The sequence below is a fragment of the Pelodiscus sinensis genome, chromosome 2 (genome assembly GCF_049634645.1).
Source record: "Pelodiscus sinensis isolate JC-2024 chromosome 2, ASM4963464v1, whole genome shotgun sequence".
Lineage (NCBI taxonomy): Eukaryota > Metazoa > Chordata > Testudines > Trionychidae > Pelodiscus > Pelodiscus sinensis.
The window spans coordinates 119,412,402-119,426,966 of NC_134712.1; the positions used below are offsets into that span (position 1 = coordinate 119,412,402).

Here is a 14,565-nt window from a genome sequence, read left to right on the forward strand (position 1 = left end):
AAATACGTGTATTTTATTTGACATCAGGAAGGGGGGTTAGGGTGGGGTAAGTGGAAGGACGTGAGGGAGGAATGAGGCACAAGCCTCCAACGGGGCAGACCAGGGAGACTCTTAGTGCACCTCAGGGTGGAAGCTCTCCCACAGGGACTCCTGGATACTGACAGCCCCCTGATGGACCTCCTGGATGGCACCCTGCAGAAAGTGCAGCCAGGCTCACAGCTACACATCCAATAGAAGCACCAGAGTGCCCAGGGGCAGCTCTGGCTCCATGTTGCAGACTGCTGTGGTGTCCCGAGTGAGGGCAACCAGAGGATGCAGAGACAAAATGCTTTGCTGTCCCTCATGGAGGTAGATAAGCAATCGGGGTAACCTGGGAACTGGCTGTCCAGGGGGGGGTCCCTTTAAGCACAGACCTCAGATAGGCTCAGGCAGCAGCCCCACACAGTAAGTCCTGACCTGGTGCCCTGCTGGAACTGGTTCTGGCCAGCCTTAAATGAGATTCAGAGTCCACTCAGTGTGGACGCGCTATTTCGAAATAGCAAAAAGTAGAAAGCTATTTCAAAATGCATTTTGTGTGTAGATGCGTTATTTCTAAATAAGATATTTCAAAAGAACACTGTAGTGTAGACATATCCCCAGTACTTTGGAAGAAAACTTATATTAGAAAGCCTTAAAGATTGGGAGATGCAAGCTGTATGGTAAATAAGTCAAACAAGGCAACTAGTTGACAGCTGTAATAATTTATTATATTTCAAATCGCAGAAACAGGGATGGTGGCTGTGCTCTTTATTTTGTCCCTAGGGAATGCTACGCTAATTGTCCATTTAAGATTAAGATTGCACCCAAATACAGCAGTGGATACATTTCACTGGCTTTCTCTTCCTGTGAGGGGAGTGCCGAAGGAGAATTTCTGTAAGTCATTCTTGTGGCTCAGCACACAGTTCTCATTGTCAAAATTCTTAAAAGGCCACAAAAACTGTTCCAAAGATCTTTCAAGAAAAATGAGTCTGAATATGCCATTTTGAAAAACGCTTATTAGGTCTCCATCTTAGTCAACCTCACTATTCATGTGTATAAAATTATGCACATATTTGTGTCTTTTCAAGGTCAGGTCCTTCACCGAGGGCATGTCTACACTAGGAAATAACTATTTCAAAATAAACTTATTCCCCAAGGATAGCAGGAGTTATTTTTAAAATAACCAGCCCTTATTTTGAAATAATGGCCTTGGTAGTGTGGACATTCTTCTTGTTATTTCAAAATATGGGGAGTTATTTTGAAGTAATTCCCTAATGTAGACCAGGCTGAGAACAGGGTTAAACTTATTTATAGGCCGGGCTTTAAAATGCCATATTCTAGTTTTCAAGACACCACATCAAGCAGAATAATCTTTAAAAATATTAGACAAAAGAAAGACTGATAAAGATAACAGAGAACTCTCACAGGGGTTCATTATTCACCTCACTAACTGTTTATGCATTAATTGATTATTTATGAAAAAAAATCAGTACAATACCCTTAAGTGTCTCTTCTAATAGAGGCCTATATAGAATGCTCCTTTAAAAAAAAATATAAAACTAGATCTTTTGTTTCTTAGCAAAAACAAAGCATCTCATCATTATCAATTATAGAACTTGGGAAGTCTTTGAAAAAAGGATCTGTTTGCTTAAAATACGTGAAGGTCATATTCACCCTGTAATAGTCAATGAGGAGTAGTCATTTGTTATTTTTAAGCAGGCTGTCATTTAGCTATTATGAAGATGAATAACATTTGTTATTACCTAATAATCCTCCTGTTGATTATGGAGAAAACACACTACCAGACACCTTATGTGTCTTGCATGGTTTCTAGATTATTAATGCATTTTGAAAAACTTTGTAGTAACAGAATTATGAGCCATGTTCTTCAAATACAGTGACTGGCATGCAAGAGGATAAAATATGCCTGGGTCCACTGCATTTTGGATTGCATACATTATTTGCCTAATACTCATGTGGCATAGCAACAACAAAGTTCATTTTTAATATTAAACTGATTGTCAGTGGATCATATGTTGCTCTATTAACAGTAGTTTTTGGATGCCTGCCTTTCTGAAGAGAATTAATGAAGCTATAAGTTACCTGTGTGGCTTCATTTGGAGTCAGGCCTAATTAACTGGATCTTGGCCACATTTCGGAGAGTCCAAGCCTCATTTCCAAAGCAGATGGAGTCACTCAGGAATGACTTCATTTGTATTAATTTGTTACACTGTCTTCTGCTATTCATCTCAGGCAATGTCAGTGCCTTTGTAGTCCTGCAGGCACAAAATTCAAAAGTTTTATTTGAGATTTTTTTTAATACATTCTCTTCCCATCCACACTTACTAACAATGAAGCACAAACGCTATTAAATCATGTCTACCTTAGGGCTGATGGGTGGTGCAAGAAGGTAATTATGCCATCAAAGATTTATGAGGCTTTCACTTCTTGGAACAAGTCAGATGATTGAAATATTGATCCAGCAGTTTAATAAAGATAACCAGTGGAACACCTTTTGTTTGTCTTTGTGCACAAAAGTTGGGGCTTCTTGAGGCCAAATGTAGTTTAGCAAGAAGAAAGGAAATAAAATAGATGGCCATGATTTTAGCAAAGAGTAATTTTATTGACATTTAATAAGGGTATATTTATGTAGGAGAAAGGATAAACTGCTCCAATAGAGAAACTCCACAAGGATTTCTGATTCAATACAGTTGTTTTTATGCTGGACAATGGAATTATGTGAAAATACAGTCAGATGACTCTGAAATGCAGCAAAATTACATTTCTAAGGGGAGGAACATAATGTAGATGAGAGATTAGGCAACCTAAAAGTGGTTGATAGCTAACTGCATCACATCTGACATGTTCTATCAGATCCTATCTTCTTGTTTGATGATAATACTTAACACAGCTTTAGAGATTTTAATTTTGAAAGTGCTTTACAGATATGGATAAATAATTTTTATGCCACTAACTGAGTTGGTAAAGTTTTACTACTCTCATTTTGCATATAATGTGTAAGGAGCAGAATGCATTACAAGAAGGTAGGTGACTTGCCCAAAAGCACAGAAAATCAGTGGCTGAGCCAAAGCATAAAACTAAAGATCCTGTCTCTCTCTTCCATGGTCAGATATCTTTACAATGCCTTTATCTGCTAACTACCTTTTTTTTAATCAGCCCATGATTTTGCTGATATGCATCTGTTATCAAAAGATAGAAAGTGGACATAGAAAGGCGTTTGTGTGACAGATTGATTGATTGTCAACTGGAAGGAGTCTGCACTCCAAAGATACTCCAAGCAGCCATTTGTTACACTTCCCAGTCCTGACTAGACTACAAGCTCCTAAAGAGAACTTGCTACTTGCATACATTCACCAGTGGCACCACTATGGTAATGCTTAAATAAGGAAGTAACTTAAACAAAAGTCAAGTAACAGAGGGGTAGCCATGTTAGTCTGAATCTGCAAAAGCGACGAGGAGTCCCGTGGCACCTTATTGACTAACAGATATATTGGACATAAGCTTTCATGGGCAAAGACCACAAAGATTGAAGTGGGTCTTTGCTCACGAAAACTTATGCTCCAATAAATATGTTAGTCTATAAGGTGCCACAGGACTCCTCGTCGCTTAAACAAAAGTGAAGATTCTAAGCCTGTATAGTCTTCCCATGCAGACTTCCAGTTTAGCTCAGATGGGTTTTGCCTTTGGTCTGACCCAGTATGGATGTTTATGTTCTTATGTAAATTAACACAAACTTATGTTACCGATGAAAAATGTTTACAAATTCAGTAAAAAAAAATCAAAAGGCATTCATTTTGGTACATAAGAACATAAAAACAGCCATACTGAGTCAGACCAAAGGTCCATCTAGCCCAATATCCTGTCTGCCGACAGTGGCCAATACCAGATGCCCCAGAGGGAGGGATCACAACAGGTAATCCTCATGTGATCCCTCCCGTCACCCACTTCCAGAGAAACAGAGCCTAGGGATACCATTCCTACTGATCCTGGCTAATAGCCATTGCTGGACCTCACTTCCATGCACCTATCTAGCTCTTTTTAAAATCCTGTTAAAGTTCTAGCCTTCACCACATCCTCTGGCAAGGAGTTCCACAGGTTGACTGTGCACTGAGTGAAGAAAAGTGGTATTTTCTAAACATTTTATTTTATCTGAAACAAAAATTGTTTCAACTTTTTGATTCAGTAATTTTTTTTAATTTGCTTTCTGTGATGGGGAGCACATACCCTGCACTGTAACAGGTGGGATTAAAACCTTGTGGGTCCAGGAAGTCCTGCACCCTCTCCCAGACTGGGCATGCTCCAAATGCTGGGGCTGTATAAAAGATAGCAGAGCAGCTCAGTCTGGGTTGGCCAGGGAGGAAGAAGGACTTCCAGCCAGAGCCCCTGAGTTGCTGCAGCCAGTTACCCCGGCGGTGGGAAACGGAGACAAGGGAGACAGCCTCAATGAAACTCCGGTGAAATTCCAGGAAGAAGCTGTTGCTAGAGACACGAAGACCCAGAGACCACATGGGACGTGGATCTGACCACAGCAGTAGGAAGTAACCCAGGCAGGAGCAGCCTCTCCCACCCAGGTACACTTGGCATGTTTTGGCTGGATTCCCCACCAAGGGAGTGGCAGACGATGCTACTGCTTACAGGGCCCTGGATTGGGACCGGTGGAGCAGGATGGGCCTGGCTCCCCCTACCAGGGCATTCACCCCAACATTATTGACATAGGAACATAAGAACATAAGAATGGCCATATTGGGTCAGACCAAAGGTCGAGCTAGCCCAGTAGCCTGTCTGCCGACAGTGGTCAGCACCAAGTGCTCCGGAGGAGGTGGACCGAAGTCAACGATCAAGCGATTTGTCTCATGCCAACTGTCATGATTATGAGGGTTAGCCAGCAGCCGGGGATTAAGGGGTTAACTACACCTAGCCAGGTGGAGTGACCAGTAGGAATATAGGTGGGACTTTCAAACTGGGACAAAGGAATTTGGGTTTTTTCTTTCTCCTTTTGTCTCTCTGGGTGTGTTCTCTGCAGCTATAGAGAGGGACAAGCATGTCTCTCCCTCTCCAAGACACCATTCTTCATTTTCTGTAAGTAGGGTAAAGTTTAGGTAGTTTTGTTAGGCTTTATTGTTTTAAGGGTTGGGTATGGGATCTGAAATCTGGCACTGTTTAAAAGATGTTTTGGCTTTTCTTTGTAACTAAGTTCTAAGCCCATGGAGTTTTTCCATGAGTATATTTTGTTACCTTCCTATCTAGTCATTATGCTTGCAACAGGAATATTGTTGTAATAATAAACGTTCTTTCTTTTCTTTTTATTAACCTAGAATTGGTTAATTGTGTGTCTTGATTTTTATTTTAGGGGTGAGATTTCCCAAATGATCTTTCCCCTGATTTCTTTATCAACATTTGGGTGGTGGCAGCGGAAGTTTTATTCCCAAGATCTAGGTTTTTTAAGATTTTGGGGGAAGTTTTATACCAAAGCCTGGTAGATAAGGCTTTGGGGTACACTTGCTGGCCCCCACTTCTGCATTTATCATGCCAGAGTGGGGAAGGAGCCATGACACCAACCATCTCCAGCCTCAACACTGGTCAGTTTGAAAGGAAGTCAAAGAAATATTTGATGCTAACCAGTGAGCCGTGAGGCCCTGAATTGAGGGCTCCCTATTGACTCTGGCCTGTGGGCCATGCTGCCCTGAACTAAGGTTTCCTTACTGACTTGGACCATTAGGCCACATGACCCAGGGAACAAGGTCATTTGTTGACTCGGGGTTCCCTGGAGACTAGGGTTATTTTGTGGACTGTAGAGACAGCCAGTGACCTCATGGCCAATCAGGTGGCATCTCTCTCAGGAAGAGGTTCCCGCCTGAGATGGGGCGCGCATGCGCCACCGCACTTTCAAACTGACCCAAAAGAGTTTTTGAAAACTGCCACTTAATTCCATAGTTCCACTGATAAGAAGGCAATACAAATGAGAGATGATAGGATGAGGTTGGAAAAAGATTAGAAAGATAAAAATCTTGAGAACTCAGTTTACTGTGTAATATTTAAAAAAAAGCGCACACAGTATGGAATTATTCGTCATCTTATTTTGAGTTCTTGACTGGGACTAAATAATGCATGTTGCTAGTGCTGGCCTTCAGCAATAGATATTAAAACAGAACAAAACATGGTTGCAAAGCAGCTTTCATAACCAATTTACTTTCCATGAATTATTTTTGAAGATACCATTTTTGTTAGCTGTTGTGGTGGTGATGATTATTTATTCTACACAGGAACAGCCATAGCGGGTCACATCCAAAGTTCCATCTAGCCCAGTATCCTATCTTCTGAAAGCAGCCAATGCCAGGTGCCCCTAAGGGAATGAACAGAACAGATAATCATCATGTGATCCATCCCTTGTTGCCCGTTCTCAAATTGTGGAAAACAGGGAATGGATCACTTGAGAGCTCAATTTAACTTATAATATCATCCCCCGACCATCCTAGTTAATAGCCATTGACCTACCAAAGCCAATCACAATCACTGACCTCGTAATCCTAAACACCGTATAAATATGAAATAAAATACAGCAGCTATTTTGCTTAGGATATGTCTAGACTACATGGCTCTGTCGACGGAGCCACGTAGATTAGGTTTCTAGACATAGGGAAATGAAGAGGCGCTTCATTTACATCAAAATGGCTGCTGCACTGTGCCGATAAGCTGTTTGGTGGCACAATGCGGTAGTCTGGATTGTCTGTGGTCAACAAGGGAAGCCCTTGTCAACCACCCCGTTATGCCTTGTGGAATGAGGTCCAGACTACAGCGCTGTGCTGCCTAACAGCTGATCGGCACAGCACAGCAGCCATTTTGATGTAAATGAAGTGGCGATTATTTAAATCGCCGCTTCATTTCCCCTTTTCGAGTACACTAATCTACATGGCTCCGTTGATGTAGTTTAGACGTACCCTTAGAGTATAAGGCCCTAGTCCTGCAAAGGCTGCTTGAATTTGCACAAAAGCACTGACGTTCTACTGTCCGAAATCAGTGCATCTTGCACAAATGCTTTGACGTTCCCGTTCGGGGAAAAAGCCCTCTTGCGGAAATGTTTTTGCGCAAAAGGGCCAGTGTAGACAGGCAACTAAGACGTTTTGCGCAAAAGCGGGCTGAATGGAAAAAGCTCTAGTGGATGCTCGGAGGCTCCGTAGCCACAGTCAGCTCCCGGACTTCCTGGTAACCCGAGCCCCCTTACAGCAGACTCAGGCTGCTGAGGTCACAATGCAGGACCCCTTCTCAGACCTCTGGCCAGAGATCTGCCACGTGGCCCCTGCCGTCCAGCAGACATCCCCCAAGCATGATGACAGCTCTAGGTGGGGATCAGCCCCAGCACAGGAGGCCCACAGAGCCAGAAAAAGAAGAGCCCCATCCTGGTCCTCAGGGGAGCTGGAAACCCTCCTGGACCTCTGGCAGGAGGAAGAGGCCCTGCATGAGACCCGCTCCCAGCACCGGAACATGGACATTTTTGCCCTCATGGCCCAGGTGCTCGCCAGCAGGGCCATCCAGCCCGGACCCTGGAGCAAGTCCGGGCTAAAGTGAAAGAGCTGCGCTTGGGCTATGTCCGGGCCAGCGAGGGCCAGGGGGCAGGAGCCGACACCTGCCCCCATTACCAACTGCTCCACGCCATCCTGGGCCAGCCAGCACCACAGGGACCGGACATCCCTGTGGACACCTGCATGCGCCCCCCCCCCCCCCGTCACCAGGACCACCGAGGTGGGGGAAGCAGACACCAGCAGTGCGTCGGAGGACGAGGCCAGCACTGCCACCCTGGAGTCCCCCTCCAGCAGCCCCGATATCTCTCGTCCATCCTCGGAGGCCGGGGAAGGATCAACCGGTGAGTGATACGCTTTGCACTCACAAGGGCGGGGGGGGGGGGGAAGGGAGCCAGGTGCCCGGAGAGGGAGGGGGAGAGCATGTTACTCAGGCCGCGTGAGCTGCACGCTGTGTAGCATTAGGCAGTTAGCAGCACATGCAACCACGTGCAGCCTGGTGACCGAGCGGCATGTGGCCGTGGCAGGCAGCTGCAGGGCACGCCTGGGACCGTGCTCCTCGCACACATCTGGCAGGACCAGGGGGAAAGGGTGGATGCCAGTTGGAACCGGCAAGGGCCCCAGGGGCTCAGGCCAGAGCCTGCACCTCCGCAAGGGTGCAGCACGCAGAACGGCACACTGTCCCATGCCTGACTGAGAGGCACAGCCAGCTGCTCCTGGGAAAATTGCAGCATCACAGTCCTGTGAGCGTGGCCCCCACTGAGCCTCTCGCCTGCTCCCGGTGCCTTGGCTGGCTCCCCGAGGGAAGTCCCCACTGCGACCACACATGTCCCTGGGCTACGTGTGTGAGGGCTAACAGGAGGGGGGAGTGAGAAAGTGCTTGGGCCGGCCCTAGGGCCACCTGAGTTTTGCTGCGAGGATGGGACCCCTGTCCCCAGTCACCCCTGGTTCCGTTCAGGAGACATCTCACGCGATGGGGATCTGAGAGCCCAGACCACATCTGCCAGATGTGCTCCCAGGCACTGTGTGGGGATTCATCTCACTCCCTGTTGTGGGGAAAATCAAATAACTCCAATTGTGTCAAAGGGGGGACTGTGCAGAAATCAAAACTCTCTGAAAGAAAACTGCTGTAAGGGTTAAAAGTTTTCCAGATCTCTCTCCCTGTATCGGAGTGAAATCAAATTAACTCTAATCAAAGACCCTTACGAATGACTATCTCAAATTCATGGATACTCCTAGTCTGTCACAAATTATCACGTAAACTCTTATCTTTGTCACAGGTTGCCTTGTAAGACCACTCACTCCACATTCTCATGTGCCTTTGTTTTGTAAAACTTACTTCTAGCACTCCTGGGGTGAACAGAAGTCTCAGAGTACTTCTGCTGAGACTTTGATATGTTAAAGAATAACAATCAACAACTGAACTGTCTAAGCATTCTGTATAAAGGACCAAAAGCCCTGTAACTCAGGGCTGACTGCTATGGCTGCCAGCCTGCATGCATGCATAATAAAGTTTTCTCTTCTAGGTTTCTCTCCTGCCTCACTGATTTGATTTGACCTCCAGCCTCGAACCCTTCTGGGGGCTCTGTACCCCAGGGGAGCGAGATTTCCCCCTCACTGTCAAACACCAGTGATTAGCCCAAAGCCTCACAGCTTCCACTGGCAGGGAGTTCCACAGGTTAACACAACACAAGTGCCCTCCCACCCTCTGCGGGGCCAGGACACAGACCGGTGGTTACAATACATGGATGAGGACCCTACTCCAGGTGCGTTCCTGTATGCAAACATACAATACGGGGGAGAGGGGGGGTAACCGAGTGGGCCCAAGCCACACTACTGTGGTGTCACCTGAGCACAGGGGTGGAGGGCATGAGGTGTGGGGACAGTGGTTGGGCTGCCTGACTGACCCATCCTTTCTTCTCTTCCCTGCAGCAGGACCAAGCACAAGCCGGGGACCCTCAAGTCCTGCAGCAGCAGCGGCAGCAGCAGCATCCCCAGCCGCCCAACCACTTAGGCAGTGGCTTCGCCACCAGGACCAGCTCCTTCGGTGCCACGTGCAGGCTGTCGAGCGCGTCAAGGCAGCCATCACTCAGCGTGTGGAGGCGGACCTGAAGTGGCTCCAGGAGGCCTGGGGCACCTTCCAGGCTCAGTGCGTTCGCATGGCGGATTCGATCACCACCCTCACTGCACACATTGGCCATGCCATCCATTATGGCATGGCCTTGCCCCATGCACCCGCCATCCCTCCCCTAGCACTGCCCTTTCCCTCTCCTGCAATGGCCCCTCCTGCTCCTGCTCCAGCCCCTCCTGCTCCTGCCCCGGCCCCTCCTGCCCACCTCCCCGTGCAGCCTGACCCGATGCGGCCTGCCCCCCACGTGCAGGTCTGCCCCCGCAGGAGGGGTCGCAGGGGCCACCCTTCCCAGGAGTAGCTCCTCCCCCTCCCAGTTCAAGGTCTCCTCCCCCTCTTCCCCTTGTAAATAAAAAAATACAAGTCTTTTCTGTTCAAAACAAAACTTGTGTTTGGTGTTTATTGGGAGGTAAGGGGAGGGGAAGAGTAGGGGATGGGAGGGAGTTGTAAAGGGAGACCGAGGCAACCCTACTATGGGACCTGGGCGTACATGTCCGTCAGGGCCTCCTGGATGCGCACCTCATCTTGGTGCGCCTGGTGGATGGCAGCTGTGTGGGGCTGTTCATAGGCCTGGCCCTCGGCTGCCATCCATGCGGGGAGAAAGGCCTCCCCCCTCTGCTCAACAAGGTTGTGGAGCACGCAGCACGAAGCCAGTACCTCCGTGGCATTCCACTCACCCATCTCGAGACGGGTGAGCAAACACCAGAAGTGGGCTTTCAAACGGCCGAAGGCGCACTCCACGTGATTGTGGGCCCAGTTTAGGCGGTCGTTGAACCGGGCCCAGTCTGGTCTAGCCGCCCCGTGTAGGGCCACATTAGCCAGGACAGCAGGGGGTAGGCCGTGTCCCCGATGACACATATGGGCATAGGCACATCCCCGACAGTAAACTCCTGCCAGGGGAAGTAGGTGCCCGCCTCCAGCCTGCGAAACAAGCCAGAGTTGCGTAGTATGCGGGAGTCGTGTGCCCTGCCAGACCAGCCCACATAAACGTCTAGGAAGTGGCCACGGTGGTCCATGAGGGCCTGGAGTACGATAGAGAACTACCCCTTCCTGTTCATAAAATGGGCTGCTCATTGCTCCAGGGCCCAGACGGGGATATGGGTTACATCCAGGGCTCCCCCACAGTTGGGGAACCCGAGGGCAGCAAAGCCGGCCACCGTAGCGTCCACGTCGCGCAGGTGGATGACTCTTGGGAGCAGGACGTCGTTGATGGTGTGGACGACCTGCAGAAGGGTGCAGAAAAACACAGGGGAACACATCACATAAGGGAGGGTGAGTGTGCGCTCCCTTAGGCCCCCCCTCCCCGTGATGCCCTCTGTGCTCACACACACACACACACACACACACCAGGTCTCCCTCGCCCCATGGCCCCCCCTCACCAGCAGGCCTATGCAAGGGAGGGACGGCCCAAACCCCTGGGTGACTCAGCCTGGAGTCTTGGCTGCCCCTGGGCATGGAGTGCAGCACCCTCTCCCCTCCCCCTGGGACTTACCTCCATCACGACGACACCAACGGTAGATCTGACCACCCTGAATTGCTGTGCCACCGATCAGTAGCTGTCCAGGGTGGCCAGCTTCCATAGTGCGATGGCGACCCTCTTGTCGACGGGGATGGGTGCCTGCAGCCGGGTGGTGGTTCTCTGGAGTGCAGGGGAGAGCCAGGCACACAGCTCCAGGAACATCCGCTTTCGCATGCGGAAGTTCCAGAGCCATTGCTGGTCGTCCCATTGCCCCAGGACCAGCCGGTCCCACCAGTCAGTACTTGTGTCCAGTCTCCACAGTGGCCTCTCCATGCTGGGGTGGGGATGCTACAGGGACGCCATGGCCTCCGTGGTGAGGGAGTCCAAAGTGACCTGCACCTCCAGGTCCTGGAACAGGAGGGCAGCATCCTGGAGCACCAGCTGCAGGCACTCCAAAATGGCCAGAAGGGGCCAGAGCAGGCACATGGCCACCCCTGGCTCCATGGCAGAAAAAACAAGGGAGATTAAAAAAAAACAAGCAAAGGCACTAAGTGACAAAAGGCAGTGGTGACCAAAAAGTCAGAGGGCAACCACCAAAACTGCTACGGCTGACAGTCCCTGCAAGAGGCCCTATAGCACACAGCAGGAGAGAAACGGCTGTCCAGGGAGATCCCTTTAAGCACGTGTCTCAAAGAAGCTCAAGCCCCCACCCCCGGAAAGGGCTGGTGCCCTTTTGCCCTCTGCAAAATGGTCCCGGGATCCGCTTTTGTGCAAAAGCATCCCGCCATTGTAGACGCGCTTTTGCACAAAAGCGCATCGTTATAACGATAACTCCGGGACCAATCTAGACGCACTTTTGCACAAATGCTTTTAACAGAAAAACTTTTCTGTTAAAAGTATTTCCGCAAAATCATGCCAGTCTAGATACAGCCTATATGTTCAGGAAACAATACATTTTGTATGGTCATAGAGAGGTTCCATTAGGATATTCTTTTTAAAAATGAATCATGGAATAACCTCCTTGTTGGATGTTACTCAAATTTGTTAGTTAATACTTTTCACTAGAGACAATCTCAAATAAACCTCAGACTGAATGTTAGCATTTTGGTGACAAGGGGAATAGCAGCTGATACTGAACATTGCCACTGGAGTGCTAACTCTTTCAGCTGTTTATGGTACATTATTAGTACTGTCCTACGATCTCTTAACTGGTTACATATTGATTTTAAAGTAAGGTTGTTTATGAAAATTACAAAGCTCAACAAACATTAACCTTAATATACTTTTTTTGGTGCTTTCCCCTCTTTATAGGGGAAGCAATACTTTAAAATCAGATTCTGTGGAGTTATTGGTATGTCCTAAATACACTATAATTCAAAATTTGTTTGGGACTTTTATAAGCAAATCTTCATAAATGTTTCAAAAGCAGCTATGGGGTTCAAAAATAGAAGTCCTTTTTTCAAAAGCGATTTAGGGATATAAACCTCAGACGGTGAACGAGATTTTTGTCTCCTAAATGCCTTATTCACTTTTGTAAATGAGATTTATGCTCCTGTTACTTAAGCACTTTAGAAATATTAGTACCCATTGTGCCTAAAGTGAAGGAGGAAGAAGGAAAAAGGAAGTCGGAAGAAGAAAAAGAGAAAAATTGTGTTTATAACTTGTAGCTGCATGTGTATTTCTCCTGTTTTAGGCATGTAGCATAGGGCATGCACAGTGAATTTTTAACCTTTTAGGTCAAGTTCTTCAAGGGCTCTATGTCTAGCCTCTAAATTCACAGATAAATTTCCACAGCTAATGTTGTTGGGCATCCAATTTTTTATTATCTAGGATTCGGGGTGAACTTAGGTTTAATGTTTTACATGGACAATTTTGAGAGCCTGACTGAGGCAGTTAGATGCCTGAACATCCATTTTATACAACCCAATGCAGTTTTTCTGTCCATCTCTAAACTTAGCTGAAGAATCCTGGCCACTTGAAATCAGAGCTGCTGAAAAGTTTACAATAATGTTATTGGCCACATTAAGGGAAAAAATCTCTTAGCTTTTCTACTTTATGATTTTTGAATCAGTGCATTGACACAGCTGGAAGGCTGAACCTAGTTTTGTTTATAAAATGAGACTAAAAAAAATGGTCTGAGTAGCATCATTAGGTGTATCTCAATTTTAAATAGCTTTGTCCTACTGCATATATTGGACTAGGAAGAGCCCTGCAAATCATTATGTTCAATGACTATTCCCTGAGTGCATTACGAGAGAAAGAAGCAAAATAATTGGTGTCAAGGATTTCTTTGGTGAACTCTTTCTATCATTATGGTATATAAAACCTGGACACAAAAAGTTCCTTGTCTTTACTCACTTTACAGCCCTTTGTTCATCTTTGTTTATACTACTTTCAGTCCCTCATGATGAATGAGGATTAAACTGGTTTTATGCAGTGTCTTTTCAGGAATTCTCCAATTGACTAAGGACACTAAGTACCATTTCAATGTCAATAAGTACTAAACACCATATTTATATAGTAAGTGCTCTTGTAAATACCCATTAAGCCTATATTTACACTTGGCGGGAGAAGTGCGCTCCCCAGCTAATACTGACACTCTCACACTAGCTCCTACCCAATCTACTGTGTTTAAAAGAGTAATATAGCCAGCTGAGGTAGTATGCATAGTGGCAGCACAAGATAGCGTCCTTGTGTTTCTACCTGCTGGATTTGCACTCAGGGCAGCTAGTCTATGCCTCTGCTCCTGCTGTTCATCTTTTTTTGCAGCCACACTATTTTTAGAGTGCAAGCTCAGATGAAAGCACATGCATACTGGGAATTACACCAAGTGTACCTGAAGGTAAACTGTCAACGTCACCTTTTGACTGCAGCTTGAATGGTTCACACAATTATTTGCTAGACTGGATGTATGGGAAGATATAGTACAATTGTGCACCACTGAATGTAGTTAATGTAGTAATAGTTAAGAAAACACTGTTAAGACATAACCATATCTTTGTAAAGAACTTACTGGATCAGATCAAATTGATGGTCCATCTCATCTAGTACCTTGTCTCAGACAGTGGCTAGTGACAGGTGCATCAGAAGAAGCTACAAGACAGTGTTCATATGTGAAATTACTTCCTAATCCCCTCAGTTAGTGGGTGGCATATACAGTGTAACATGACATTTTAGGTATTATCTAATATTGGATTTATCATCAGATAGTTTATAAAATTCAGCAAATATTAGACTCTGCAGCAAGAAAAGAACGGAAAATATTTAGGCTTCTTTGGTTTGGTATACCTAAGAAGAAGTTTGCTGATATAGATAGCACATTTAAAACAGCTTACCAGAGATTGTAGATGACTGGTGAGCTGCCCACTGTTTACATAGGAATGACTAAGTGGTTGGAAGCAGGGACACTCTTCTTGTGTTTG

The 14,565-nt window shown here is 46.6% G+C and overlaps 1 long non-coding RNA gene across 2 annotated transcripts in view; it reads right to left on the minus strand.

Annotated features, from left to right (window-relative positions):
- Positions 1–1,732: 1,732 nt before the first annotated feature.
- Positions 1,733–14,565, minus strand: part of LOC142826769 (uncharacterized) — a 169,329-nt gene continuing 156,496 nt past the window's right edge. For both annotated transcript variants that reach the window (XR_012901004.1, XR_012901003.1), the window contains 2 exons: positions 6,256–6,382; positions 1,733–2,294 (listed from right to left, as the gene is read on the minus strand). This is a non-coding gene — a long non-coding RNA (uncharacterized LOC142826769). The remainder of the gene's footprint in view (positions 2,295–6,255; positions 6,383–14,565) is intronic.